This window comes from Tenrec ecaudatus, chromosome 14 (assembly GCF_050624435.1).
Source record: "Tenrec ecaudatus isolate mTenEca1 chromosome 14, mTenEca1.hap1, whole genome shotgun sequence".
NCBI lineage: Eukaryota > Metazoa > Chordata > Mammalia > Afrosoricida > Tenrecidae > Tenrec > Tenrec ecaudatus.
The window spans coordinates 110,947,754-110,960,837 of NC_134543.1; the positions used below are offsets into that span (position 1 = coordinate 110,947,754).

Consider the following 13,084-nt stretch of genomic DNA (forward strand, 5'->3'; position numbering starts at 1 on the left):
ACCCATATGGCCAACTAGCACATGAGAAAGTGTTCCTGTCCATTAGCCATAAGAGAAATGCAAATTAATATAACCATGAGATACCATCTAACACTCCTGAGGCTAGCCCAGATCAGTAAATCAGAGAGCAACAAGTGTTGGAGGGGCTGTGGTGAAGTAGGAACCCTCCTCCACTGCTGGTGGTCGTGTAGATTTGTACAGCCACTGTGGAAAGCAATCTGGCAATACCTAAAGAAAATGGAAATTGATCAACCTTATGACCCAGCTATCCCTCTACTAGGCATATACCCAGAGGAGGTAAGAAATAAACCACGACCAGTCATCTGTGCTCCAATGTTTATTGTGGTGCAATGCACAATCACAAAGAGTTGGAAACAACCTAAATTTCCATCGATAGATGAGTGGATTAGAAAACTCTGGCACATACACACATTGGAGTACTATGCAGCAATAAAAAGCATGGACAATCACACGAAACACATGGTTTCATGGGAAGAGTTGGAAGGAATTATGCCAAGCAAGGTAAGCCAATCTTAAAAGGACAAGTATAACATGAGTCCCCTGAGGTAAGTATAATGGGCACAACAGGAATAGAAGAAAAGGCACTTATCCTTATCTCACAATACACAGGTGGAAGCATAGGCAGTCAGGGAGAGGTCAGACCAAACCTAGGGAGGTCCATGTGATTTCCATATAAAGAAGAGGAAAGGGGGAAGCAGAGGGAGAGAATGGAGGTGGGGAGAAATTGAGATGATGACATGGGGGGAACAGGGCACTAACCCACCCAGGGGGAGAGTGTTGGTTGTGTCTCCACAGAATTAGAACATGCATAGAGACCCCACCAAGGCACACCAAACCAGGAGGGAAACACAACATATGGAGGAATGCACGAAGAGACTGGACTACGTGGCCGGCCCCAAGCAGAACCAGCCTAACTCCCACCCTGGAAGCATGTGCCACAGAGAACAACATTAGACCTTCTGGTGGGGGAAAGGAACTGACCTACCATATCCAGAAGGAAGCAAATCAAGAAGGAAAAAGAGAAAGGGGCAGCCATCCTAGAATCCGTATAGGCACACCAATGTATTAATCTGGGTACTTTAGAGAAACAAATCCACAGAAACTCATGTGTAAGATAGAGTTTTATATAAAGGTTCATCAAGAAAACAACCCAACCCAGTGCTGCCCAAGTTCACAAGTCCAATATTAACCCATTAACCCATATGTTCAAGACCAATCCACAAAGTCCTCCTCCATCTCACAAAACAGGAGTAATGATGCCGACTGAAGGAGGAAAGCCAAGTCAGTGAATGTGTAAGTATCCCAGTGCTGGCAGGAGTCTCCACGAGGGTGCTCTGGCACCCAGGGCTGCATCGGGGTAGGTCCATGTGGCTTCCCCTTGGGAATATCTTGCAGGAAGTCAGCCTTGCCAGCTGAAGCAGGGAACAGCAAAGGCAGCTGCACCCTTGTCCAACCATCACAAAGCAAGAGACCAGAGAACTCGAAAGGCAAGGCTCACCTAGTCATTTATCATTCCACCCTTCAATTAATCCCACATGTGTTTATCGGCCAGGTTGGCACAATAAACTAACTCAATAGACTAACACAGTTTGTAACAAGAGTTGTAAGAGCCCTCAATAAAATGATCGGTTAAAAAAGTATTTATAATGAATAAGATATTAATCTTACATAATTCTACCATGTAATCTCTGTCATAGTTTCTATAAGTAAGGAAGTATTTTTTCAACTTAGGTTCCTTCAAAAAGTATTTTATTGTTTAGCAGGGTTCTCTAGAGAAACAAAACCATAGCACTTAACGATATTATATACATATGGGGATAGGTTTATAGAATGAGAAGGAATATGACAGCTAATTAGTCCACACAGCAGTATAGAGAGTTCAGTTAAACTTACTTCTCTGGGAAAGCTAATATACTGGAAGTCCTTCAACTCACATTGGATGCTAGGTTCAAGGTCAAGGAAGCAGACAGCAGAGCCCTCCCGGGACAAGGCAAGCAGAGTCTGTGCACAAGCTGCAAGCAGCAGTGGGTCAGCAACAGTCAGTAACTGGGGAGCTTAGTGAAGCAGGCCCAGATGTGCTATCAAATGCAAACAATGCAAGGCAACAGGACTCACCAGCCTCAAGCTCAAGTGATGAATGGTGAAGCAGGTCTAGAAGGAGCCTTAAGCTCTAGTGACACGATCCACAGTGGCCTGGCCCACAGGTAGTATAGTTCACAGGTTCAGGCAGAGAACTAGCTACAGCAGGAGCATGCATTTTCCAGCACGCTCCAGCAGACTCTAATCACCAGAGAGCAAGGGTGTGGGGTGGGGCTTGCAGAGCCATTTATCTCTTTGCCGTCCAATCAAACTGTGACCTGAAGAATCCCACGTGTTCCTATTGGTCAGGTTGGAAAATAAACCTACCTGTAACACCATGCAAATCTCAGTTTATATATTTGTGAAGGCCTTTAGAATGCCTTTTGTTTGTTATTTAAATAAATGCGTACTCTTTATGAGAGTTAAACGTGCATCTACACTTCTGTACGATCCTGCCCAGCAGATTTGATGCAGAAAATATTCCAGAAAGCATTGGCAACAGTGCTAGGCCTATGTCCAATTTAAACGGAATCCATTTGTAAAAGCAAGGGGTTGGTGATTTGTGGTTGATGCTACACTGCCCCCAAACACTTAATCTCTCATCCTTGAGAGATCAGTGTTCAGCATGTCATGTTTATAGATCTTCATAGAGAGATCTCACATCTTCCAGCTCGTTTCCCTACTGCATCGCTGCTCTCTATCATAATAATGTTATTGTCACTGGAGTCTTAGTAGTGGGTGGATTCTTTCCCTTTCGTTGAATCTGTACCTTTGACAAACTAGTACATCGTCAGAGTAGTAGTGTTTTTCTTCCCTAACATGCCTCAGACTCATTTGTTCCTATTTATTTCTAGGACCTCATTAACCCTTGCCTACAATTTAGCACCGGTGCCTTATTTGCTTTTCCATTTTATGTTATTCAACATCTCAAATCATACGTCTCAAAAAAAAAATCCACTCACTGCTATCAAGTTGATTCCAGCTCCTAAGAGATCCTTTTAATCATGTTAATACCCACCGAAGAACTCATATTGGCTTTAGACCAAGTGCTTTCAAGTAGCATCCAAACTTGTCAATCAATTGACTATACCTTTCCTGTCCAGTTTTCTCAATGCTCAACACAAACCTGATAGTCTCCTTTCCATTGTGCATATCATCTTCTACATACACCATAAATGACCCTTCTCCTGGGATTTGTGTATTTCTACAATCTAGAACATTTCCACTTCTCACTTTCTACCCACATCTTGCTCTGCCATTAAGAACAAAATCAACTCACCTGTTTAATGACATAAGTTTTAGAATGTTTTTCTTCTCTAAATTCCCACTATGCTCCAGTGTGTTATTAATGCACAATTCAATGTTAATACATATAAATATGATTTGATTTTAATAATAATAATTTAGTGGCTACATGACCTCTTCCATTTCAACTACTACATATATACCTAAGCATTTGTGCATGTACATATATATATATATTTTATGCCTATATCTACTTCAGTTACATAAATATAAACAAATACATGTCTGGTACAGAGAGAGTAATGATGCTAGGCCTATATCTAATTTAAGCACATGTGTGTGTGTAATTCAGAGTCAGATATTGAACTAAAAGTGATCATAAGATTAATGTTTCAAAATTTAAAACATAATTTATGCATACAGCTACTTTACACAATACATTTTATGAAGATCAGGATGGTTTGGAATAAATGGAACTCTGGAACCACTAACACCCCTAAGTAATAGCTGACAGGTTGTCAGGGGAAAATTTTCATAAAGCATTAGTATGTCAACTGTGGAGCTCATGCAATATCATGCAATAATATAATCAGCATCACCATTGGGTCATATCTAGACCTAATTGTCCTACTGAGACTTAAAGACTTATGGAGTATTCAAGTCACAACAAACCACACTTAGAATCATCAGTGTGGCCATGACATTGCCTCTTCCTGGAGAAATGTTACAGAAAAATGCATACAGGAGACATCAGTTATGTGAACATGCTCACGTTCTCATTTGGTCAAGGTGATCTGACTAAAGAAGTTGGTGGGAAAATGGTTCATATGGTAAGGACCCTGAATTGTATATATATATTTCACACTTTCCAATATTTTGTTCTGATCTCACCCTTTAGATCACACGCCTAAGCTGGGAGATGCCAGGAGTCAGTACTTAGTGTTCATTGAAAGCATTCACTCCCAAGCCATCTTGCCCAGATCTGTGCATTTAAAAACATACATTTCATGTCCAATAGTGTAAGAAAGATTGATATAAGCATGCCAGTCATCAGCCTATTTAAGGTTGGCCTTGAAAACGAAAAAATATTGCCTTTCATTTTTTTAACCTTATATTTAACAAAAAATTATCATTGCATTGGCATGCTAATTCTTAGGGCAAAAATGAAGTAAATGCTTAATTTTCAAATGTGACGATTTCCTGACAACAGCACACAACAGGCCAGATCTTCCTAGTGGACTTTCCAGCACTATCCTAGAGGGTCATCTTGTCCTTGACTTTGGCCAGTGGTTTCTTCTTAAACCACTGCACATTCAGCCAGGTCCTTATTCCCGTGGAAAGTCAGCACATTACAGTGTTGCTCTCACTTGCAAATGAGTGTCTTAATGATGAAGGATGGCTTGGGAAAAAGGTGGAAAGATGGTGGCAGAATCTAAAGAGATGAGGCGAGGAAGGCTAACAAGCCCTGCCTGCACGAGAAAATCATGGTTTGTATTATGTTCATGGTTAACAGGCCCACTCACGGTTTTTCAATTACTTGATCTGCTTCCTGATTTATTTACACCATTGTGAGAATTGTGAGATTAAGGTGAATTTGAAATCACCAAACAGTAATGAGCATCACATGCTGATGGACTATAGTACATGTGAACAAAATTGAGGTCAAGCCAAATCAGAGCTTAATCAGAAGCCTGTGATGACGTCAGCTGTCCATCAGCTTTTCAGCCTGGGTTGGGTTGAAGGAAGCAGCAGCTAGGGATGATGGGCCACAGACAGCAAGTCCATCTCTGCTTTCATTTAGTTTTACTCAGTTTCTCTAATGGATGGGTCCGTTAGAATGTTTTCATCGGTTTTCTTTGTTGCAAACATCTCGACATCTTGTCCGACCTGCATAGGCAGAAAGATTTCGTGGGCGGGGCTGCTGGAATGGCTATTGGAGTAGCTGGGTTTGAATTGTCCCTCGACGAAATCCACTGGAATTGTCGTTACTTCTGGTGGCGTGGGTGTTCTGAGGAGATTTTCATAACAAGAAATCGTAGGGGAAGCTGAGTCTGCCACATTCTCGAAGCATTCCGTTGAATTTAAAACTAGCGAGGTAAAAATGTTCTTTTCCAAATCATTGGTTGAACTCTTTGTTTTTGTTAGTGGATAAATCTGAGGGCTCCAAATCTTCACTTTTGATTATGGGAGGGATTCTCAAGGCCGGAGTACAGAATGTTGGGGGCCAAGGGTGTCAGGGTATACTCAGCACCAGTTTTCCCCAATTTCTGGCTGATGGGACCAGGGGAGACAATGAAGTCATCATTGGCCAGTGGTTCTGTTCTCATGGTTCCTTCACTCACATGAGTCATGGGAAACTCTTATTACTATTTCCACCTTGTTAAGCCCCACTGTTGTAGTCTTCATTTAAATACGCATATTCAGAGATACTGAAGTGTTCCAATTCAGGGGTCATGCAGTCAAAAATCACCAGTCTTTCGTGCGCACCTGGGAGTACTTTGGCCGGTGATTGTTTGGCAGGTGGGGCTAAGTCTCTGGGATCATCCTTCCCGTCATTTACTTCTTGTGGATGATGGGTGAACATGGGCTAGTATGTACACGCAAGTCCAAAGTCAGAACGTTTGTGGGAACAGAGAGATCCAGAAGGTCCTCCTTCACATCAGACTTCTGAAGGTTTTCACCCTTAGCCAAATTGGGTTCGGAGTTCACGATTTCATGCCCATCTACTGAATTTGCTTTGGCCCGTGGATTATATCTGTCTTCTGGGAAAAAAAATCTCTTATTTTCATGATCTCCACTGAATTTCTTTTCATCAGTACGTTAGCTGTCATTAGGAGCTGAGTGCTTTCTTTACTTTCTAAACTTGCTTTAGGAAGAAGATGATTCACATCATTCTTTAGACCCTGAACGTCTGACTGCAGGTCACATAAATGCTTCAAAGTCTCCCCAATGGCAGTCGGGCAGTCTCGCAGTCCAGGGCGATGGCCAGAGACCACAGTTTTCTGTAGAAACTGCGCTGGGATCCACATTAAGGACCTAGCGAGGCAGCTCCAGGCAGGCCCCCCTCTGGGCTGTTTCACCAGGGCTTTCCTCCCCGGAGTTTAGGAGAATTTGCTGTCGCGCAGGGAGAATGACTCACACCAAAAAGGAAAGGAATTGGCAGATTAGGACTTAGGGGATCTTGAAAAGGAAAGAAGCGAAGAAAGATAGAATGAAGAAGAGACGGGAGAAACATTGCCCCACACCTGTACAATCTCTAAACAAGCGTCGTCAGTTGCTTGAAACATGGACCCAAATGCTGAAGTTGACAGGCAGATTTGGGAAGCAGTGAGATCTTGCCACGACATACAAGGCTGAATGAAGAAGTATTGCTACAAGCGTTCCCGGTTCACACACGCACAGGGTTAGTCATTTGAAGAGTTTAAATATGTCAGTTCCTCTCCATTGTTAAAGTACATTGTTAAAAATTTGTGTATTTTTATGTATGTATGAAAATATACAGATCTATAATTTTATAGGTAATGTTTCCTACCTCCAAAGTAAAATAAGGATCAGGTTTGTAGACACAGATAGTAAATTGTAATAATAATAAAAACTAGAAGAAGGAAAAAAGAATTCTAGTTATATCAGAAGCTACTTATTTTTTTCTTTTCTTTTTTACATTTTCTGAGGGGCTCATACAACTGTTATCACAATCCACACATATACATACATCAATTGTGTAAAGCACATCCGTACATTCTTTGCCTTCATCATTTTCAAAGCATTTGCTCTCCACTTAAGCCCTCTGCATCAGGTCCTCTTTTTTTCCCTCCTCCCTCCCTGCTCCCCCCTCCCTCATGAACCCTTGATAATCCACAGATTGTTATTTTGTCATATCTTGCCCTATCCGGAGTCTCCCTTCCCCCCCTTCTCTGCCGTCCATCTCCCAGGGAGGAGGTCACATGTAGATCCTTGTAATCAGTTCCCCCTTTCCAACCCACTCACCCTCCACTCTCCCAGCCTTGCCCCTCACACCCCTGGTCCTGAAGGTATCATCCACCCTGGGTTCCCTGTGCCTCCAGCTCCCATATGCACCAGTGTACAACCTCTGCCCTATCCAGTCCTGCAAGGTAGAATTCTGATCATGGTAGTTGGGGGGAGGAAGCATCCAGGATCTGGGGGAAAGCTGTGTTCTTCATCGATACTACCTCGCACCCTGACTGACCCGTCTCCTACGTATAATGGAGTCATCAGAGTAGAACCTCATTGTAATTCAGAATCTACCTGTGTTTTAAATAACTGCCAAACCAATGTATCTCTATTTCTGTGGTGGGACACATGCACACAACAGTGGATTCCACAAGTTCAGTGGTCTCTAGAGAAATATGACTCACCAAGTCCTGTCACCTTTCTGGGTGACGCATTTAGTTTGCTTAAGAGAGTCCAGGACTGTCCTGATAGTCTGTGTTGTAAGATGCATTTTATTAATGGAAAGCTTTTTAAGCATTTTGTCCGATTTATATCTTCAACTGAATTAATCCTACAGAAACATGCTATTCTCTCAGGACACTGCAACCCTAGCTGGCGGAGGCTCTTTTTCTTCTACACCTTTCATGCCACAGAGTAGGAGGTGTGTGGGAGTTTGCATGTGCCGACCACCCTAACCACCACACCCACTGCCATCCCACTGATTCCAACTCACAGTGACCCTACACGGAGTTCTGGGGCTATACTTCTTTATGGGAACAGAGAGTCTTAACTTCCTCCTGCATGCTTACCGTGCATGTTATAATTTATTTCATAATGTTTATTGGTTACTGTTCACTAGCACATACTTTCTATGAGAAAAGAGGATCTTATCTCTCTCCCTTTTTTCACTTATATTGGCTCCAGCACCTTTTTAAGTCTGGTACAGAGAAAGGAACCCCATGTTTAAAGCCCTTGGATGCTAAGCTAAAGGTTAGTGGTTCAACCCATCAACCGTTCCATGGAAGAAAAATGTGGCCGGCTGCCTTCCATAGATATTTAAAGCCTTGGAAACCCGAATGGGCCCTGCTACTCTGTCACATAGGTTGCTAAGGCTCCTAATCACTGCTAGAGCAATGAGTTTTGTTATGGGTATACACCAAAATCACTCAGTAAATACTTGTTTCATGAGTGAATAAGCCATTTCTTATTCATTGGAAGAGAAGTGAGCACAACTCCCCTCCCGAACTTTAATGCCTCAGCATAATCGTGGGGGTTTCCAGTGAATGGAAACACACAGTCTTCTTTTGTACCAATTGAAGATTAAAGCTCTCCAAGATATTTGTATTCCTGTCAGTCTTTTCTGTGTAGTATGCTATTGTCATGGTATTTCACTCAATGAAATATTAATAATTCATTTCATAACCAAAAAAAGCACTTCAAAACAAGCCTACTGCTTGTTCATGCTGCTCAGTGACTTTTTATCACTGTTACCAATCCACTCACCAAGAAGAAAGAAGAATCTGCAGATCATACTATGGCCGATTAGGAGAAATTACCTTGGCATCTAAATTAATTAGAATGTTTTTTTCAAAGCATGGTTAACGATGTATAAATTACCAAGGGCACATGAGGGAGGGGGTAGCGGAGAGGGAGGGGAAAAAAAAGAGGACCTGATGCAAAGGGCTTAAGTGGAGAGCAAATGCTTTGAGAATGATTGGGGCAGGGAATGTATGGATGTGCTTTATACAATTGATGTAGGTATATGTATGGATTGTGATAAGAGCTGTATGAGTCCCTAATAAAATGTAAAAAAAGAAAAGAGGAGAAAAAAAAGAAAATGATTAGGGCAAAGAATATACAGATGTGCTTTATACAATTGATGTATGTATATGTATGGACTGTGATAAGAGTTGTATGAGCCCCTAATAAATTGTTTAAAAAATCATCTAAATCTTTGTGCAGCCTAATTTATAATGACCAAATCATGACAGCTCTGTAAACAAACAAACAAACAAACACCTGAACAGTTCTGGTTCTTCAGGCTTTCTCTGTCCATTGAATTGTTGTTTTCCCGCCCCCCTCGGCTTTTTGCACATAGTATAATATACACTCAATAAGGCTTTCACTAATCGAAAGCCTCATTAGAAACGTATGCCTGTGGCCATTTAACTATTGAGGGGAGGGGTTCTCACTTTGTAGCCATGCAAATTTCTTGATATTTTTGTCATTATGTAGGATTAAGAGCATAATGTGGAGGTTTTACTCACTTAAATCTCAGAAAGCTACCCTGTTTCCAAGTTTTAAGGGTTCTTTTTTAAAATTGTGTCTACACATTCCAAAAGTAAAGAAGTAAAATGATAGAGGTACAAACCAAAGTTCAAGTAGCTGCTCATAACTTGGGCAGTTCTGATCTGTGTGGCTTTTACTTTGACCTAATTCTGTAGCCTGATAATACATCAGCCAGTAGATGTGCATCAATAACTACCAGGTTTTATTTTTATCTTTCTCTCTCCACAGCACCAAGACCAGGGCACCTAGACACTGAAAAGTTAATGGAATATAATGCTAGTTAAATAGAGAGGTACCTTTTAATTGCTGCGGTTCACGAAATAATGCCTTCAAGTCCAGAAGAGGAGGCAATACTAGGTTTAACATCTGGGGGCAGAAACATCAAAATAGTTTTGCAAAACTCATCAATTTTCGAGTTTAAACCATATCTGGTATTGTACCACAATGCGAGAAATGACCATTAAACTTTAGTCATGCAAATGATCTAACAACACACTGGTTTAGGGGAGATGACTTGTGAATCTTGAGCTGTTCCAGATACTAAAGTTCTGTTTACATTCCAGGCCCCAAAGGGAGAGGGGCTGTTTTGTTTTAAGGCACATTTTATCTCTCTGCTTTCTGATTAGACCGTAGATAGCAGGCTGCAACCCAACAAGACCCGTGAGGATGCTGCAGCACTGGGCGAGCGCTTTCTGTTGTGAGAGGGTCCCTGGGAGGCAGAACAGACTCCACTGGGCACCTAACAACAACAACAACAACAACCACTCTCTATTTCATTCAAAGCGAAAACAAAATTACTTTAGTTAAAATACTGGAGAAACACGAGACACGAATGGCAATGATCATTTCAGGTGTTAAGAAGAAGGTAGACTTTAAATATGCCCTGAGTTTGTCTTAGGGTTCTTTAAGATACCAGGCTAGATGAAGAAGAATGCAGTATCAGGATTTGGATACTTATTAACAATGTGAAATATGCAGATGACACAACCTTGATGGCTGAAAGTGAAGAGAACTTGAAGCAATTACTGATAAAGATCAAAGACTACAGCCTTAGGTATGTATTACACCCCATTATACAGAGCACAAAAATGCACATAAACGAATCAGTACACAACAGCATGATAAGGAGATGGTGAAGATCTCAAGGAGTCTGTTTTCCATGGATCAACAATCAACCTCCACAGAACTAGCAGTAGGAAACACATTTTTAAAAATTGCTGTGGACAATCTGCTGCAAAAGATATCTTTTTTTAAAACATTTTATTAGGGGCTCATACAACTCTTATCGCAATCCATACATATACATACATCAATTGTATAAAGCACATCTGTACATTCTTTGCCCTAATCATTTTCTTTTTTATCTTTACAGTATAAAAAGTAAGGATGACATCTTGAAAATTAAGCTGCACCTGTCTCAAGCTATGGTACTTTTAAACTGCCCCTGAAGCATGGGAAAGCTGGACAACGAAGGAGAAAGACAAGAAAAACGGATGCCCGTGAATCCTGATATTGGAAAAACAGAGCGAGTGCACTTGGGTGCTGGAAGAACAACAATACTGCGGTGGAAGAAGTATACCGCCGAGCGCGCCTGGGAAGCAAGGCCAGTGAGCAGTGATGTCTTGTACTTAGAAGTGAGGAGGGTGAGCAGTCATCTTATGTAACTTTGGCATGTTATCAGGAGAGACGAGTGGCTGGAGAATGAGATCACACTCGGTGCAGGGTCAGCTAGAGAGGGCAAGGCTTTAATGACATGGCTTGACACAGTGGCTTCAACAATGGCTTCAAACACAGCAACAACTGTGAGAATGGACAGAACCGGGCAGTGTTTGTTCTGTTGTGCATATGAGCCCAAACCAACCCGACAGTGTCTAACAACAGAATAACAGAATGAGAAAGATTAACTACCTTTCGAGCAAATATGAGCTAAAGAGATATTTATTTTGAGGAATTTCTCACAAGACAGTAGGGGCTGGCAAGTCTAAAATCTGAAGATCAAGCAATAGGCTGAAAATTCTCGTGTCCTGGAATTGGAAGGTCAGACAGGGAGACAGTGTGGGGAATTCTGGCAAGATACCTATTTATAAGCTGGAGGCAGAGCATTTCCTGGGGAAACTTCCAGTTTTGCTGTTAAGGCCCAGAGGATAATCTGCTTTACTGATTCAAATGGTAACCATTAAAGAGTCCATAACAACATGCAGACACGCGATTGATCCAAGACTTGGCTCCGTAGCCCTAGCCTCGCCAAGTTGACACACTCACTTACTCACAGTGTTAGCAGAAGCAATTCTGTGATGTCAGTGAACATAAGTCTAAAGGTGTTAATTAAAGGATACTACTAAGGTTCCAATAAATTAACAGATACTTAATGAAGTCTCATGTGGAAAATTTCTACAAGTTGAACAAAGACAATGAGGATGCTTCAAAAGGTTGTCTTAAATTTTAAATCTGAGCATTATACACACGTGTATTACATCTTGAATTCTTTTCCTAGACTTAGATTGCATCAGTCTGAGGTGAAAAAACAATCTAGTCATGCTTTAAAGTAAAGAGTATCTTTAAAATATTTAGGGGAACATGAAGCGTACACTAGGAGCTTTGGTGTTGTAGTGGTTACAAGATGGGCTACTGACTGCAAGGTCAGTGATTCGAAACCACCAGCCACTCTGAGGGAGAAAGAGCTTTCTGCGCCCGTAAGGAGCCACAGTCTCGGAAACCCACAGGGGCAGACACCCAACCTATGGGGGCGCTATGAGTTGCCATCAACTTGATGGCAGTGAACTGAGCTCAGTTGTTTGAAAATGTAAACTACATTGAATCAAGATTTTCCATTTGAATAAAGTCAAATGTGTTCTAAGTAAATAAAATTTTATTTTTCTTTTAACAACAAATGTTCATTTCATTACAGTTTAAGACCACTTATAAGCAATGAAGTTCACTATATTGAGCAATTTTTATTTTAACTTGCCTAATATGGATATTGAAATAACAACTTCTGAAAAAAATGACTAATGTGAAACAATATGTAAATAAAGAGTATTTTAAACACATAAATTGAGACCCAAAACTTTTTTTTTTGGTAGTATTGCCTAGAAAAAGGTTAAAAACAAAACCTTGTGGATTTTCTCTACCAACTTGATCATGTTCACATGGTGGTAAAAAAGAGCAGTCACTATTTGGCGTTTAATTTTAATTATTGAGAGTTGAATATTATAAAATATTAAAATTAAGGCAGGAAGGATGCATTTAATCCAAATATATCAAGATGGATAAATTTAAAAAACAATGTTGAATGAAAGTTAATCAATGATAGTTTCATGTAGTAAGATACTTTTCTATATTACATAATATTGTTTCTGCATTTTACACAGAAAACACTATTATATATTACATATCAATTTTAGTATAATCATCACCTCTGGGGAGGCAGGGAAGAACTACAGAGTGGCATGGCATCCGGGAAAGGCTCAAAGCACATAAGTTGCTGTTAGATGCTGCC

General features: G+C 40.9%; 1 pseudogene; it reads right to left on the reverse strand.

Moving 5' to 3' along the window:
• Positions 1-5,177: 5,177 nt before the first annotated feature.
• On the reverse strand, positions 5,178-8,678 carry LOC142426750 (spindle and kinetochore-associated protein 3 pseudogene; annotated as a pseudogene).
• Between the last annotated feature and the right edge of the window lie 4,406 nt (positions 8,679-13,084).